This window comes from Amblyomma americanum, chromosome 3 (genome assembly GCF_052857255.1).
Source record: "Amblyomma americanum isolate KBUSLIRL-KWMA chromosome 3, ASM5285725v1, whole genome shotgun sequence".
Taxonomy (NCBI): domain Eukaryota; kingdom Metazoa; phylum Arthropoda; class Arachnida; order Ixodida; family Ixodidae; genus Amblyomma; species Amblyomma americanum.
Window position 1 is genome coordinate 44,941,381 of NC_135499.1, and position 15,028 is coordinate 44,956,408.

Sequence of the window (15,028 nt, forward strand, 5' to 3'; positions counted from 1 at the left end):
GAGCATGACGACAGACAGCACGTGACAACTACACGGGTTATAAAGCCAAAGCTGTTCTCCTGGGAGCGGCATTCTGGCAGCAGCGGCAGCGCTAGTTGCACGTCGGTCCTAAGGAAATCGTCTTGCACTTTACAGATACGCACACTGGCTATCTGGAATCCATCGTCCACAGCGTGGCAATCACTGGACAAAGACGCTGCCTTCAAGCACTGTCATCGGATTGGGACAACGAGCATGACGACAGACAGCACGTGACCGCCACACGGGTTATAAAGCCAACGCTGTTCTCCTGGGAGCGGCATTCTGGCAGCAGCGGCAGCGGTAGTTGCACGTCGGGCCTAAAGAAATCGTCTTGCACTTTACACATACGCACCCTGGCTATCTGTATTCCATCACCCACAACGTGGCAATCACTGGACAAAGACGCTGCCTTCAAGCACTGTCATCGGATTGGGACAACCAGCATGACGAAAGACAGCACGTGACCGCCACACAGGTTATGAAGCCAACGCTGTTCTCCTGGGAGCGGCATTGTGGCAGCAGCGGCAGCGGTAGTTGCACGTCGGGCCTAAAGAAATCGTCTTGCACTTTACAGATACGCACCCTGGCTATCTGGGATCCATCGTCCACAGCGTGGCAATCACTGGACAAAGACGCGGCCTTCAAGCACTGTCATCGGATTGGGACAACAAGCATGACGACAGACAGCACGTGTCCGCCACACGGGTTATAAAGCCAACGCTGTTGTCCTGGGAGCGGCATTCTGGCAGCAGCGGTCGCGGTAGTTGCACGTCGGGCCTAAAGAAATCGTCTTGCACTTTGCACATACTCACCCTGGCTATCTGTATTCCATCGTCCACAGCGTGGCAATCACTGGACAAAGGCGCTGCCTTCAAGCACTGTCATCGGATCGGGACAACGAGCTTGAGGATAGACAGCACGTGACCGCCACACGGGAAATAAAGCCAACGCAGTTCTCCTGGGAGCGGCATTCTGGCAGCAGCGGCAGCGGTAGTTGCACGTCGTGCCTGAAGAAATCGTCTTGAACTTTACACATACGCACCCTGGCTATCTGTATTCCATCGTCCACAGCGTGGCAATCACTGGACAAAGACGCTGCCTTCAAGCACTGTCATCGGATTGGGACAACGAGCATGACGACGGACAGCACGTGACCGCCACAAGGGTTATAAAGCCAACGCTGTTCTCCTGGGAGCGGCATTCTGGCAGAAGCGGCAGCGGTAGTTGCACGTCGGGCCTAAAGAAATCGTCTTGCACTTTAAAGATACGCACCCTGGCTATCTGTACTCCATCGTCCACAGCATGGCAATCACTGGACAAAGACGCTGCCTTCAAGCACTGTCATCGGATTGGGACAACGAGCATGACGACAGACAGCACGTGACCGCCACACGGGTTATAAAGCCAACGCTGTTCTCCTGGGAGCGGCATTCTGGGAGCAGCGGCAGCGGTAGTTGCACGTAGGGCCTAAAGAAATCGTCTTGCACTTTACACATACGCACCCTGGCTATCTGTATTCCATCGTCCACAGCGTGGCAATCACTGGACAAAGACGCTGCCTTCAAGCACTGTCATCGGATCGGGACAACGAGCATTACGACAGACAGCACGTGACCGCCACACGGGATATAAAGCCAACGCAGTACTCCTGGAAGCGGCATTCTGGCAGCAGCGGCAGCGGTAGTTGCACGTCGTGCCTGAAGAAATCGTCTTGCACTTTACAGATACGCACCCTGGCTATCTGTAATCTATCGTCCACAGCGGGGCAATCAATAGACAAAGACGCTGCCTTCAAGCACTGTCATCGGATTGGGACAACGAGCATGACGACAGACAGCACGTGAACGCCACACGGGTTATAAAGCCAACGCTGTTCTCCTGGGAGCGGCATTCTGGCAGCAGCGGCAGCGGTAGTTGCACGTCGTGCCTAAAGAAATCGTCTTGCACTTTACAGATACGCACCCTGGCTATTTGGGATCCATCGTCCACAGCGTGGCAATCGCTGGACAAAGACGCGGCCGTCAAGCACTGTCATCGGAATGGGACAACGAGCATGGCGACAGACAGCACGTGACCGCCACACTGGTTGTAAAGCCAACGCTGTTCTCCTGGGAGCGGCATTCTGGCAGCAGCGGCAGCGGTAGTTGCACGTCGGGCCTAAAGATATCGTCTTGCACTTTACACATTCGCACCCTGGCTATCTGTATTCCATTGTCCACAGCGTGGCAATCACTGGACAAAGACGCTGCCTTCAAGCAGTTTCATCAGATTCGGACAACGAGCATGACGACAGACAGCACGTGACCGCCACACGGGATATAAAGCCAACGCTGTTCTCCTGGCAGCGGCATTCTGGCAGCAGCGGCAGCGGTAGTTGCACGTCGGGCCTAAAGAAATCGTCTTGCACTTTACAGATACGCACCCTGGCTATCTGGAATCCATCGTCCACAGCATGGCAATCACTGGACAAAGACGCTGCCTTCAAGCACTGTCATCGGATTGGGACAACGAGCATGACGACAGAAAGCACGTGACCGCTACACGGGTTATAAAGCCAAAGCTGTTCTCCTGGGAGCGGCATTCTGGCAGCAGCGGCAGCGGTAGTTGCACGTCGGGCCTAAGGAAATCGTCTAGCACTTTACAGATACGAACACTGGCTATCTAGAATCCATCGTCCACAGCGTGGCAATCACTGGACAAAGACGTTGCCTTCAAGCACTGTCATCGGATTGGGACAACGAGCATGACGACAGACAGCACGTGACCGCCACACGGGTTATAAAGCCAACGCTGTTCTCCTGGGAGCGGCATTCTCCCAGCAGCGGCAGCGGTAGTTGCACGTCGGGCCTAAAGAAATCGTCTTGCACTTTACACATACGCACCCTGGCTATCTGTATTCCATCGCCCACAGCGTGGCAATCACTGGACAAAGACGCTGCCTTCAAGCACTGTCATCGGATTGGGACAACGAGCATGACGAAAGACAGCACGTGACCGCCACACGGGTTATGAAGCCAACGCTGTTGTCCTGGGAGCGGCATTCTGGCAGCAGCGGCCGTGGTAGTTGCACGTCGGGCCTAAAGAAATCGTCTTGCACTTTACACATACGCACCCAGGCTATCTGTATTCCATCGTCCACAGCGTGGCAATCACGGGACAAAGACGCTGCCTTCAAGCACTGTCATCGGATCGGGACAACGAGCATGACGACAGACAGCACGTGACTGCCACACGGGATATAAAGCCAACGCAGTTCTCCTGGGAGCGGCATTCTGGCAGCAGCGGCAGCGGTAGTTGCACGTCGTGCCTGAAGAAATCGTCTTGAACTTTACAAATACGCACCCTGGCTATCTGGAATCCATCGTCCACAGCGTGGCAATCACTGGAGAAAGACGCTGCCTTCAAGCACTGTCATCGGATTGGGACAACGAGCATGACGACAGACAGCACGTGACCGCTACACGGGTTATAAAGCCAAAGCTGTTCTCCTGGGAGCGGCATTCTGGCAGCAGCGGCAGCGGTAGTTGCACGTCGGGCCTAAGGAAATCGTCTTGCACTTTACAGATACGCACACTGGCTATCTGGAATCCATCGTCCACAGCGTGGCAATCACTGGACAAAGACGCTGCCTTCAAGCACTGTCATCGGATTGGGACAACGAGCATGACGACAGACAGCACGTGACCGCCACACGGGTTATAAAGCCAACGCTGTTCTCCTGGGAGCGGCATTCTTGCAGCAGCGGCAGCGGTAGTTGCACGTCGGGCCTAAAGAAATCGTCTTGCACTTTACACATACGCACCCTGGCTATCTTTATTCCATCGCCCACAACGTGGCAATCACTGGACAAAGACGCTGCCTTCAAGCACTGTCATCGGATTGGGACAACCAGCATGACGACAGACAGCACGTGACCGCCACACGGGTTATGAAGCCAACGCTGTTCTCCTGGGAGCGGCATTCTGGCAGCAGCGGCAGCGGTAGTTGCACGTCGTGCCTAAAGAAATCGTCTTGCACTTTATACATACGCACCCTGGCTATCTGGGATCCATCGTCCACAGCGTGGCAATCACTGGACAAAGGCGCTGCCTTCAAGCACTGTCATCGGATCGGGAAAACGAGCATGAGGACAGACAGCACGTGACCGCCACACGGGATATAAAGCCAACGCAGTTCTCCTGGGAGTGGCATTCTGGCAGAAGCGGCAGCGGTAGTTGCACGTCGGGCCTAAAGAAATCGTCTTGCACTTTACAGATACGCACACTGGCTATCTGTACTCCATCGTCCACAGCATGGCAATCACTGAACAAAGACGCTGCCTTCAAGCACTGTTATCGGATTGGGACAACGAGCATGACGACAGACAGCACGTGACCGCCACACGGGTTATAAAGCCAACGCTGTTCTCCTGGGAGCGGCATTCTGGCAGCAGCGGCAGCGGTAGTTACACGTCGGGCCTAAAGAAATCGTCTTGCACTTTACAGATACGCAAACTGGCTATCTGGAATCCATCGTCCACAGCGTGGCAATCACTGGACAAAGACGCTGCCTTCAAGCACTGTAATCGGATTGCGACAACGAGCATGACGACAGACAGCACGTGACCGCCACACGGGTTATAAAGCCAACGCTGTTCTCCTGGGAGCGGCATTCTGGCAGCAGCGGCAGCGGTAGTTGCACGTCGGGCCTAAAGAAATCGTCTTGCACTTTACAGATACGCACCCTGGCTATCTGGAATCTATCGTCCACAGCGTGGCAATCACTAGACAAAGACGCTGCCTTCAAGCACTGTCATCGGATTGGGGCAACGAGCATGGCGACAGACAGCACATGACCGCCACACGGGTCATAAAGCCAACGCTGTTCTCCTGGGAGCGGCATTCTGGCAGCAGCGGCAGCGGTAGTTGCACGTAGGTCCTATAGAAATCGTCTTGCACTTTACAGATACGCGCCCTGGCTATCTGGAATCTATCGTCCACACCGTGGCAATCACTGGACAAAGACGCTGCCTTCAAGCACTGTCATCGGATTGGGACAACGAGCATGACGACAGACAGCACGTGACCGCCACACGGGTTATAAAGCCAACGCTGTTCTCCTGGGAGCGGCATTCTGGCAGCAGCGGCAGCGGTAGTTGCACGTCGGGCCTAAAGAAATCGTCTTGCACTTTACACATACGCACCCTGGCTATCTGTATTCCATCACCCACAACGTGGCAATCACTGGACAAAGACGCTGCCTTCAAGCACTGTCATCGGATTGGGACAACCAGCATGACGAAAGACAGCACGTGACCGCCACACAGGTTATGAAGCCAACGCTGTTCTCCTGGGAGCGGCATTGTGGCAGCAGCGGCAGCGGTAGTTGCACGTCGGGCCTAAAGAAATCGTCTTGCACTTTACAGATACGCACCCTGGCTATCTGGGATCCATCGTCCACAGCGTGGCAATCACTGGACAAAGACGCGGCCTTCAAGCACTGTCATCGGATTGGGACAACAAGCATGACGACAGACAGCACGTGTCCGCCACACGGGTTATAAAGCCAACGCTGTTGTCCTGGGAGCGGCATTCTGGCAGCAGCGGTCGCGGTAGTTGCACGTCGGGCCTAAAGAAATCGTCTTGCACTTTGCACATACTCACCCTGGCTATCTGTATTCCATCGTCCACAGCGTGGCAATCACTGGACAAAGGCGCTGCCTTCAAGCACTGTCATCGGATCGGGCCAACGAGCTTGAGGATAGACAGCACGTGACCGCCACACGGGAAATAAAGCCAACGCAGTTCTCCTGGGAGCGGCATTCTGGCAGCAGCGGCAGCGGTAGTTGCACGTCGTGCCTAAAGAAATCGTCTTGCACTTTATACATACGCACCCTGGCTATCTGGGATCCATCGTCCACAGCGTGGCAATCACTGGACAAAGGCGCTGCCTTCAAGCACTGTCATCGGATCGGGAAAACGAGCATGAGGACAGACAGCACGTGACCGCCACACGGGATATAAAGCCAACGCAGTTCTCCTGGGAGTGGCATTCTGGCAGAAGCGGCAGCGGTAGTTGCACGTCGGGCCTAAAGAAATCGTCTTGCACTTTACAGATACGCACACTGGCTATCTGTACTCCATCGTCCACAGCATGGCAATCACTGGACAAAGACGCTGCCTTCAAGCACTGTTATCGGATTGGGACAACGAGCATGACGACAGACAGCACGTGACCGCCACACGGGTTATAAAGCCAACGCTGTTCTCCTGGGAGCGGCATTCTGGCAGCAGCGGCAGCGGTAGTTACACGTCGGGCCTAAAGAAATCGTCTTGCACTTTACAGATACGCAAACTGGCTATCTGGAATCCATCGTCCACAGCGTGGCAATCACTGGACAAAGACGCTGCCTTCAAGCACTGTAATCGGATTGCGACAACGAGCATGACGACAGACAGCACGTGACCGCCACACGGGTTATAAAGCCAACGCTGTTCTCCTGGGAGCGGCATTCTGGCAGCAGCGGCAGCGGTAGTTGCACGTCGGGCCTAAAGAAATCGTCTTGCACTTTACAGATACGCACCCTGGCTATCAGGAATCCATCGTACACAGCGTGGCAATCACTGGACAAAGATGCTGCCTTCAAGCACTGTCATAAGATTGGGACAACGAGCATGACGACAGACAGCACGTGACAACTACACGGGTTATAAAGCCAAAGCTTTTCTCCTGGGAGCGGCATTCTGGCAGCAGCGGCAGCGGTAGTTGCACGTCGGGCCTGAGGAAATCGTCTTGCACTTTACAGATACGCAAACTGGCTATCTGGAATCCATCGTCCACAGCGTGGCAATCACTGGACAAAGACGCTGCCTTCAAGCACTGTAATCGGATTGCGACAACGAGCATGACGACAGACAGCACGTGACCGCCACACGGGTTATAAAGCCAACGCTGTTCTCCTGGGAGCGGCATTCTGGCAGCAGCGGCAGCGGTAGCTGCACGTCGGGCCTAAAGAAATTGTCTTGCACTTTACACATGCGCACCCTGGCTATCTGTATTCCATCGTCCACAGCGTGGCAATCACTGGACAAAGACGCTGCCTTCAAGCACTGTCATCGGATTGGGACAACGAGCATGACGACAGACAGCACGTGACCGCCACACGGGTTATGAAGCCAACGCTGTTCTCCTGGGAGCGGCATTCTGGCAGCAGCGGCAGCGGTAGTTGCACGTCGGGCCTAAAGAAATCGTCTTGCACTTTACAGATACGCACCCTGGCTATTTGGGATCCATCGTCCACAGCGTGGCGATCACTGGACAAAGACGCGGCCTTCAAGCACTGTCATCGGAATGGGACAACGAGCATGGCGACAGACAGCACGTGACCGCCACACGGGTTGTAAAGCCAACGCTGTTCTCCTGGGAGCGGCATTCTGGCAGCAGCGGCAGCGGTAGTTGCACGTCGGGCCTAAAGATATCGTCTTGCACTTTACACATTCGCACCCTGGCTATCTGTATTCCATCGTCCACAGCGTGGCAATCACTGGACAAAGACGCTGCCTTCAAGCGGTGTCATCAGATTCGGACAACGAGCATGACGACAGACCGCACGTGACCGCCACACGGGCTATAAAGCCAACGCTGTTCGCCTGGGAGCGGCATTCTGGCAGCAGCGGCAGCGGTAGTTGCACGTCGGGCCTAAGGAAATCGTCTTGCACTTTACAGATACGCACACTGGCTATCTGGAATCCATCGTCCACAGCGTGGCAATCACTGGACAAAGACGCTGCCTTCAAGCACTGTCATCGGATTGGGACAACGAGCATGACGACAGACAGCACGTGACCGCCACACGGGTTATAAAGCCAACGCTGTTCTCCTGGGAGCGGCATTCTTGCAGCAGCGGCAGCGGTAGTTGCACGTCGGGCCTAAAGAAATCGTCTTGCACTTTACACATACGCACCCTGGCTATCTTTATTCCATCGCCCACAACGTGGCAATCACTGGACAAAGACGCTGCCTTCAAGCACTGTCATCGGATTGGGACAACCAGCATGACGACAGACAGCACGTGACCGCCACACGGGTTATGAAGCCAACGCTGTTCTCCTGGGAGCGGCATTCTGGCAGCAGCGGCAGCGGTAGTTGCACGTCGTGCCTAAAGAAATCGTCTTGCACTTTATACATACGCACCCTGGCTATCTGGGATCCATCGTCCACAGCGTGGCAATCACTGGACAAAGGCGCTGCCTTCAAGCACTGTCATCGGATCGGGAAAACGAGCATGAGGACAGACAGCACGTGACCGCCACACGGGATATAAAGCCAACGCAGTTCTCCTGGGAGTGGCATTCTGGCAGAAGCGGCAGCGGTAGTTGCACGTCGGGCCTAAAGAAATCGTCTTGCACTTTACAGATACGCACACTGGCTATCTGTACTCCATCGTCCACAGCATGGCAATCACTGGACAAAGACGCTGCCTTCAAGCACTGTTATCGGATTGGGACAACGAGCATGACGACAGACAGCACGTGACCACCACACGGGTTATAAAGCCAACGCTGTTCTCCTGGGAGCGGCATTCTGGCAGCAGCGGCAGCGGTAGTTACACGTCGGGCCTAAAGAAATCGTCTTGCACTTTACAGATACGCAAACTGGCTATCTGGAATCCATCGTCCACAGCGTGGCAATCACTGGACAAAGACGCTGCCTTCAAGCACTGTAATCGGATTGCGACAACGAGCATGACGACAGACAGCACGTGACCGCCACACGGGTTATAAAGCCAACGCTGTTCTCCTGGGAGCGGCATTCTGGCAGCAGCGGCAGCGGTAGTTGCACGTCGGGCCTAAAGAAATCGTCTTGCACTTTACAGATACGCACCCTGGCTATCAGGAATCCATCGTACACAGCGTGGCAATCACTGGACAAAGATGCTGCCTTCAAGCACTGTCATAAGATTGGGACAACGAGCATGACGACAGACAGCACGTGACAACTACACGGGTTATAAAGCCAAAGCTTTTCTCCTGGGAGCGGCATTCTGGCAGCAGCGGCAGCGGTAGTTGCACGTCGGGCCTAAGGAAATCGTCTTGCACTTTACAGATACGCAAACTGGCTATCTGGAATCCATCGTCCACAGCGTGGCAATCACTGGACAAAGACGCTGCCTTCAAGCACTGTAATCGGATTGCGACAACGAGCATGACGACAGACAGCACGTGACCGCCACACGGGTTATAAAGCCAACGCTGTTCTCCTGGGAGCGGCATTCTGGCAGCAGCGGCAGCGGTAGCTGCACGTCGGGCCTAAAGAAATTGTCTTGCACTTTACACATGCGCACCCTGGCTATCTGTATTCCATCGTCCACAGCGTGGCAATCACTGGACAAAGACGCTGCCTTCAAGCACTGTCATCGGATTGGGACAACGAGCATGACGACAGACAGCACGTGACCGCCACACGGGTTATGAAGCCAACGCTGTTCTCCTGGGAGCGGCATTCTGGCAGCAGCGGCAGCGGTAGTTGCACGTCGGGCCTAAAGAAATCGTCTTGCACTTTACAGATACGCACCCTGGCTATTTGGGATCCATCGTCCACAGCGTGGCGATCACTGGACAAAGACGCGGCCTTCAAGCACTGTCATCGGAATGGGACAACGAGCATGGCGACAGACAGCACGTGACCGCCACACGGGTTGTAAAGCCAACGCTGTTCTCCTGGGAGCGGCATTCTGGCAGCAGCGGCAGCGGTAGTTGCACGTCGGGCCTAAAGATATCGTCTTGCACTTTACACATTCGCACCCTGGCTATCTGTATTCCATCGTCCACAGCGTGGCAATCACTGGACAAAGACGCTGCCTTCAAGCGGTGTCATCAGATTCGGACAACGAGCATGACGACAGACCGCACGTGACCGCCACACGGGCTATAAAGCCAACGCTGTTCGCCTGGGAGGGGCATTCTGGCAGCAGCGGCAGCGGTAGTTGCACGTCGGGCCTAAAGAAATCGTCTTGCACTTTACAGATACGCACCCTGGCTATCTGGGATCCATCGTCCACAGCGTGGCAATCACTGGACAAAGACGCGGCCTTCAAGCACTGTCATCGGATTGGGACAACAAGCATGACGACAGACAGCACGTGTCCGCCACACGGGTTATAAAGCCAACGCTGTTGTCCTGGGAGCGGCATTCTGGCAGCAGCGGCCGCGGTAGTTGCACGTCGGGCCTAAAGAAATCGTCTTGCCCTTTACAGATACGCGCCCTGGCTATCTGGAATCTATCGTCCACACCGTGGCAATCACTGGACAAAGACGCTGCCTTCAAGCACTGTCATCGGATTGGGACAACGAGCATGACGACAGACAGCACGTGACCGCCACAGGGGTTATAACCCCAACGCTGTTGTCCTGGGAGCGGCATTCTGGCAGCAGCGGCAGCGGTAGTTGCACTTTGGGCCTAATGAAATCGTCTTGCACTTTACACATACGCACCCTGGCTATCTGTATTCCATCGTCCACAGCGTGGCAATCACTGGACAAAGACGCTGCCTTCAAGCACTGTCATCGGATTGGGACAACCAGCATGACGACAGACAGCACGTGACCGCCGCACGGGTTATGAAGCCAACGCTGTTCTCCTGGGAGCGGCATTCTGGCAGCAGCGGCAGCGGTAGTTGCACGTCGGGCCTAAAGAAATCGTCTTGCACTTTACAGATACGCACCCTGGCTATCTGGGATCCATCGTCCACAGCGTGGCAATCACTGGACAAAGACGCGGCCTTCAAGCACTGTCATCGGATTGGGACAACAAGCATGACGACAGACAGCACGTGTCCGCCACACGGGTTATAAAGCCAACGCTGTTGTCCTGGGAGCGGCATTCTGGCAGCAGCGGCCGCGGTAGTTGCACGTCGGGCCTAAAGAAATCGTCTTGCACTTTGCACATACGCACCCTGGCTATCTGGAATCTATCGTCCACAGCGTGGCAATCACTGGACAAAGGCGCTGCCTTCAAGCACTGTCATCGGATCGGGACAACGAGCATGAGGACAGACAGCACGTGACCGCCAAACGGGATATAAAGCCAACGCAGTTCTCCTGGGAGCGGCATTCTGGCAGCAGCGGCAGCGGTAGTTGCACGTCGTGCCTGAAGAAATCGTCTTGAACTTTACACATACGCACCCTGGCTATCTGTATTCCATCGTCCACAGCGTGGCAATCACTGGACAAAGACGCTGCCTTCAAGCAGTGTCATCAGATTCGGACAACGAGCATGACGACAGACAGCACGTGACCGCCACACGGGCTATAAAGCCAACGCTGTTCGCCTGGGAGCGGCATTCTGGCAGCAGCGGCAGCGGTAGTTGCACGTCGGGTCTAAAGAAATCGTCTTGCACTTTACAGATACGCAACCTGGCTATCTGGAATCTATCGTCCACAGCGTGGCAATCACTGGACAAAGACGCGGCCTTCAAGCACTGTCATTGGAATGGGACAACGAGCATGGCGACAGACAGCACGTGACCGCCACACGGGTTATGAAGCCAACGCTGTTCTCCTGGGAGCTGCATTCTGGCAGCAGCGGCAGCGGTAGTTGCACGTCGGGCCTAAAGAAATCGTCTTGCACTTTACAGATACGCACCCTGGCTATCTGTATTCCATCGTCCACAGCGTGGCGATCACTGGACAAAGGCGCTGCCTTCAAGCACTGTCATCGGATCGGGACAACGAGCATGAGGACAGACAGCACGTGACCGCCACACGGGATATAAAGCCAACGCAGTTCTCCTGGGAGCGGCATTCTGGCAGCAGCGGCAGCGGTAGTTGCACGTCGTGCCTGAAGAAATCGTCTTGAACTTTACACATACGCACCCTGGCTATCTGTATTCCATCGTCCACAGCGTGGCAATCACTGGACAAAGACGCTGCCTTCAAGCACTGTCATCGGATTGGGACAACGAGCATGACGACAGACAGCACGTGACCGCCACACGGGTTATGAAGCCAACGCTGTTCTCCTGGGAGCGGCATTCTGGCAGCAGCGGCAGCGGTAGTTGCACGTCGGGCCTAAGGAAATCGTCTTGCACTTTACAGATACGCACCCTGGCTATTTGGGATCCATCGTCCACAGCGTGGCGATCACTGGACAAAGACGCGGCCTTCAAGCACTGTCATCGGAATGGGACAACGAGCATGGCGACAGACAGCACGTGACCGCCACACGGGTTGTAAAGCCAACGCTGTTCTCCTGGGAGCGGCATTCTGGCAGCAGCGGCAGCGGTAGTTGCACGTCGGGCCTAAGGATATCGTCTTGCACTTTACACATTCGCACCCTGGCTATCTGTATTCCATCGTCCACAGCGTGGCAATCACTGGACAAAGACACTGCCTTCAAGCAGTGTCATCAGATTCGGACAACGAGCATGACGACAGACAGCACGTGACCGCCACACGGGCTATAAAGCCAACGCTGTTCGCCTGGGAGCGGCATTCTGGCAGCAGCGGCAGCGGTAGTTGCACGTCGGGTCTAAAGAAATCGTCTTGCACTTTACAGATACGCACCCTGGCTATCTGGAATCTATCGTCCACAGCGTGGCAATCACTGGACAAAGACGCTGCCTTCAAGCACTGTCATCGGATTGGGACAACGAGCATGACAACAGACAGCCCATGACCGCCACACGGGTCATAAAGCCAACGCTCTTCTCCTGTGAGCGGCATTCTGGCAGCAGCGGCAGCGGTAGTTGCACGTCGGTCCTAAAGAAATCGTCTTGCCCTTTACAGATACGCGCCCTGGCTATCTGGAATCTATCGTCCACACCGTGGCAATCACTGGACAAAGACGCTGCCTTCAAGCACTGTCATCGGTTTGGGACAACGAGCATGACAACAGACAGCCCATGACCGCCACACGGGTCATAAAGCCAACGCTGTTCTCCTGTGAGCGGCATTCTGGCAGCAGCGGCAGCGGTAGTTGCACGTCGGTCCTAAAGAAATCGTCTTGCCCTTTACAGATACGCGCCCTGGCTATCTGGAATCTATCGTCCACACCGTAGCAATCACTGGACAAAGACGCTGCCTTCAAGCACTGTCATCGGATTGGGAGAACGAGCATGACGACAGACAGCACGTGACCGCCACACGGGTTATAACCCCAACGCTGTTGTCCTGGGAGCGGCATTCTGGCAGCAGCGGCAGCGGTAGTTGCACGTCGGGCCTAAAGAAATTGTCTTGCACTTTACACATACGCACCCTGGCTATCTGTATTCCATCGTCCACAGCGTGGCAATCACTGGACAAAGACGCTGCCTTCAAGCACTGTCATCGGATTGGGACAACCAGCATGACGACAGACAGCCCGTGACCGCCACACGGGTTATGAAGCCAACGCTGTTGTCCTGGGAGCGGCATTCTGGCAGCAGCGGCAGCGGTAGTTGCACGTCGGGCCTAAAGAAATCGTCTTGCACTTTACACATACGCATCCTGGCTATCTTTATTCCATCGTCCACAGCGTGGCAATCACTGGACAAAGACGCTGCCTTCAAGCACTGTCATCGGATTGGGACAACCAGCATGACGACAGACAGCACGTGACCGCCGCACGGGTTATGAAGCCAACGCTGTTCTCCTGGGAATGGCATTCTGGCAGCAGCGGCAGCGGTAGTTGCACGTCGGGCCTAAAGAAATCGTCTTGCACTTTACAGATACGCACCCTGGCTATCTGGGATCCATCGTCCACAGCGTGGCAATCACTGGACAAAGACGCGGCCTTCAAGCACTGTCATCGGATTGGGACAACAAGCATGACGACAGACAGCACGTGTCCGCCACACGGGTTATAAAGCCAACGCTGTTGTCCTGGGAGCGGCATTCTGGCAGCAGCGGCCGCGGTAGTTGCACGTCGGGCCTAAAGAAATCGTCTTGCACTTTGCACATACGCACCCTGGCTATCTGTATTCCATCGTCCACAGTGTGGCAATCACTGGACAAAGGCGCTGCCTTCAAGCACTGTCATCGGATCGGGACAACGAGCATGAGGACAGACAGCACGTGACCGCCATACGGGATATAAAGCCAACGCAGTTCTCCTGGGAGCGGCATTCTGGCAGCAGCGGCAGCGGTAGTTGCACGTCGTGCCTGAAAAAATCGTCTTGAACTTTACACATACGCACCCTGGCTATCTGTATTCCATCGTCCACAGCGTGGCAATCACTGGACAAAGACGCTGCCTTCAAGCACTGTCATCGGATTGGGACAACGAGCATGACGACTGACAGCAGGTGACCGCCACAAGGGTTATAAAGCCAACGCTGTTCTCCTGGGAGCGGCATTCTGGCAGAAGCGGCAGCGGTAGTTGCACGTCGGGCCTAAAGAAATCGTCTTGCACTTTACAGATACGCACCCTGGCTATCTGTACTCCATCGTCCACAGCATGGCAATCACTGGACAAAGACGCTGCCTTCAAGCACTGTCATCGGATTGGGACAACAAGAGACGACAGACAGCCCGTGACCGCCACACGGGTTATAACCCCAACGCTGTTGTCCTGGGAGCGGCATTCTGGCAGCAGCGCAGCGGTAGTTGCACGTCGGTCTAAAGAAATCGTCTTGCACTTTACAGATACGCACCCTGGCTATCTGGAATCTATCGTCCACAGCATGGCAATCACTGGACGAAGACGCGGCCTTCAAGCACTGTCATCGGATTGGGACAAGCATGACGACAGACAGCACGTGTCCGCCACACGGGTTATAAAGCCAACGCTGTTGTCCTGGGAGCGCCATTTTGGCAGCAGCGGCCGCGGTAGTTGCACGTCGGGCCTAAAGAAATCGTCTTGCACTTTGCACATACGCACCCTGGCTATCTGTATTCCATCGTCCACAGCGTGGCGATCACTGGACAAAGGCGCTGCCTTCAAGCACTGTCATCGGATCGGGACAACGAGCATGAGGACAGACAGCACGTGACCGCCACACGGGATATAAAGCCAACGCAGTTCTCCTGGGAGCGGCATTCTGGCAGCAGCG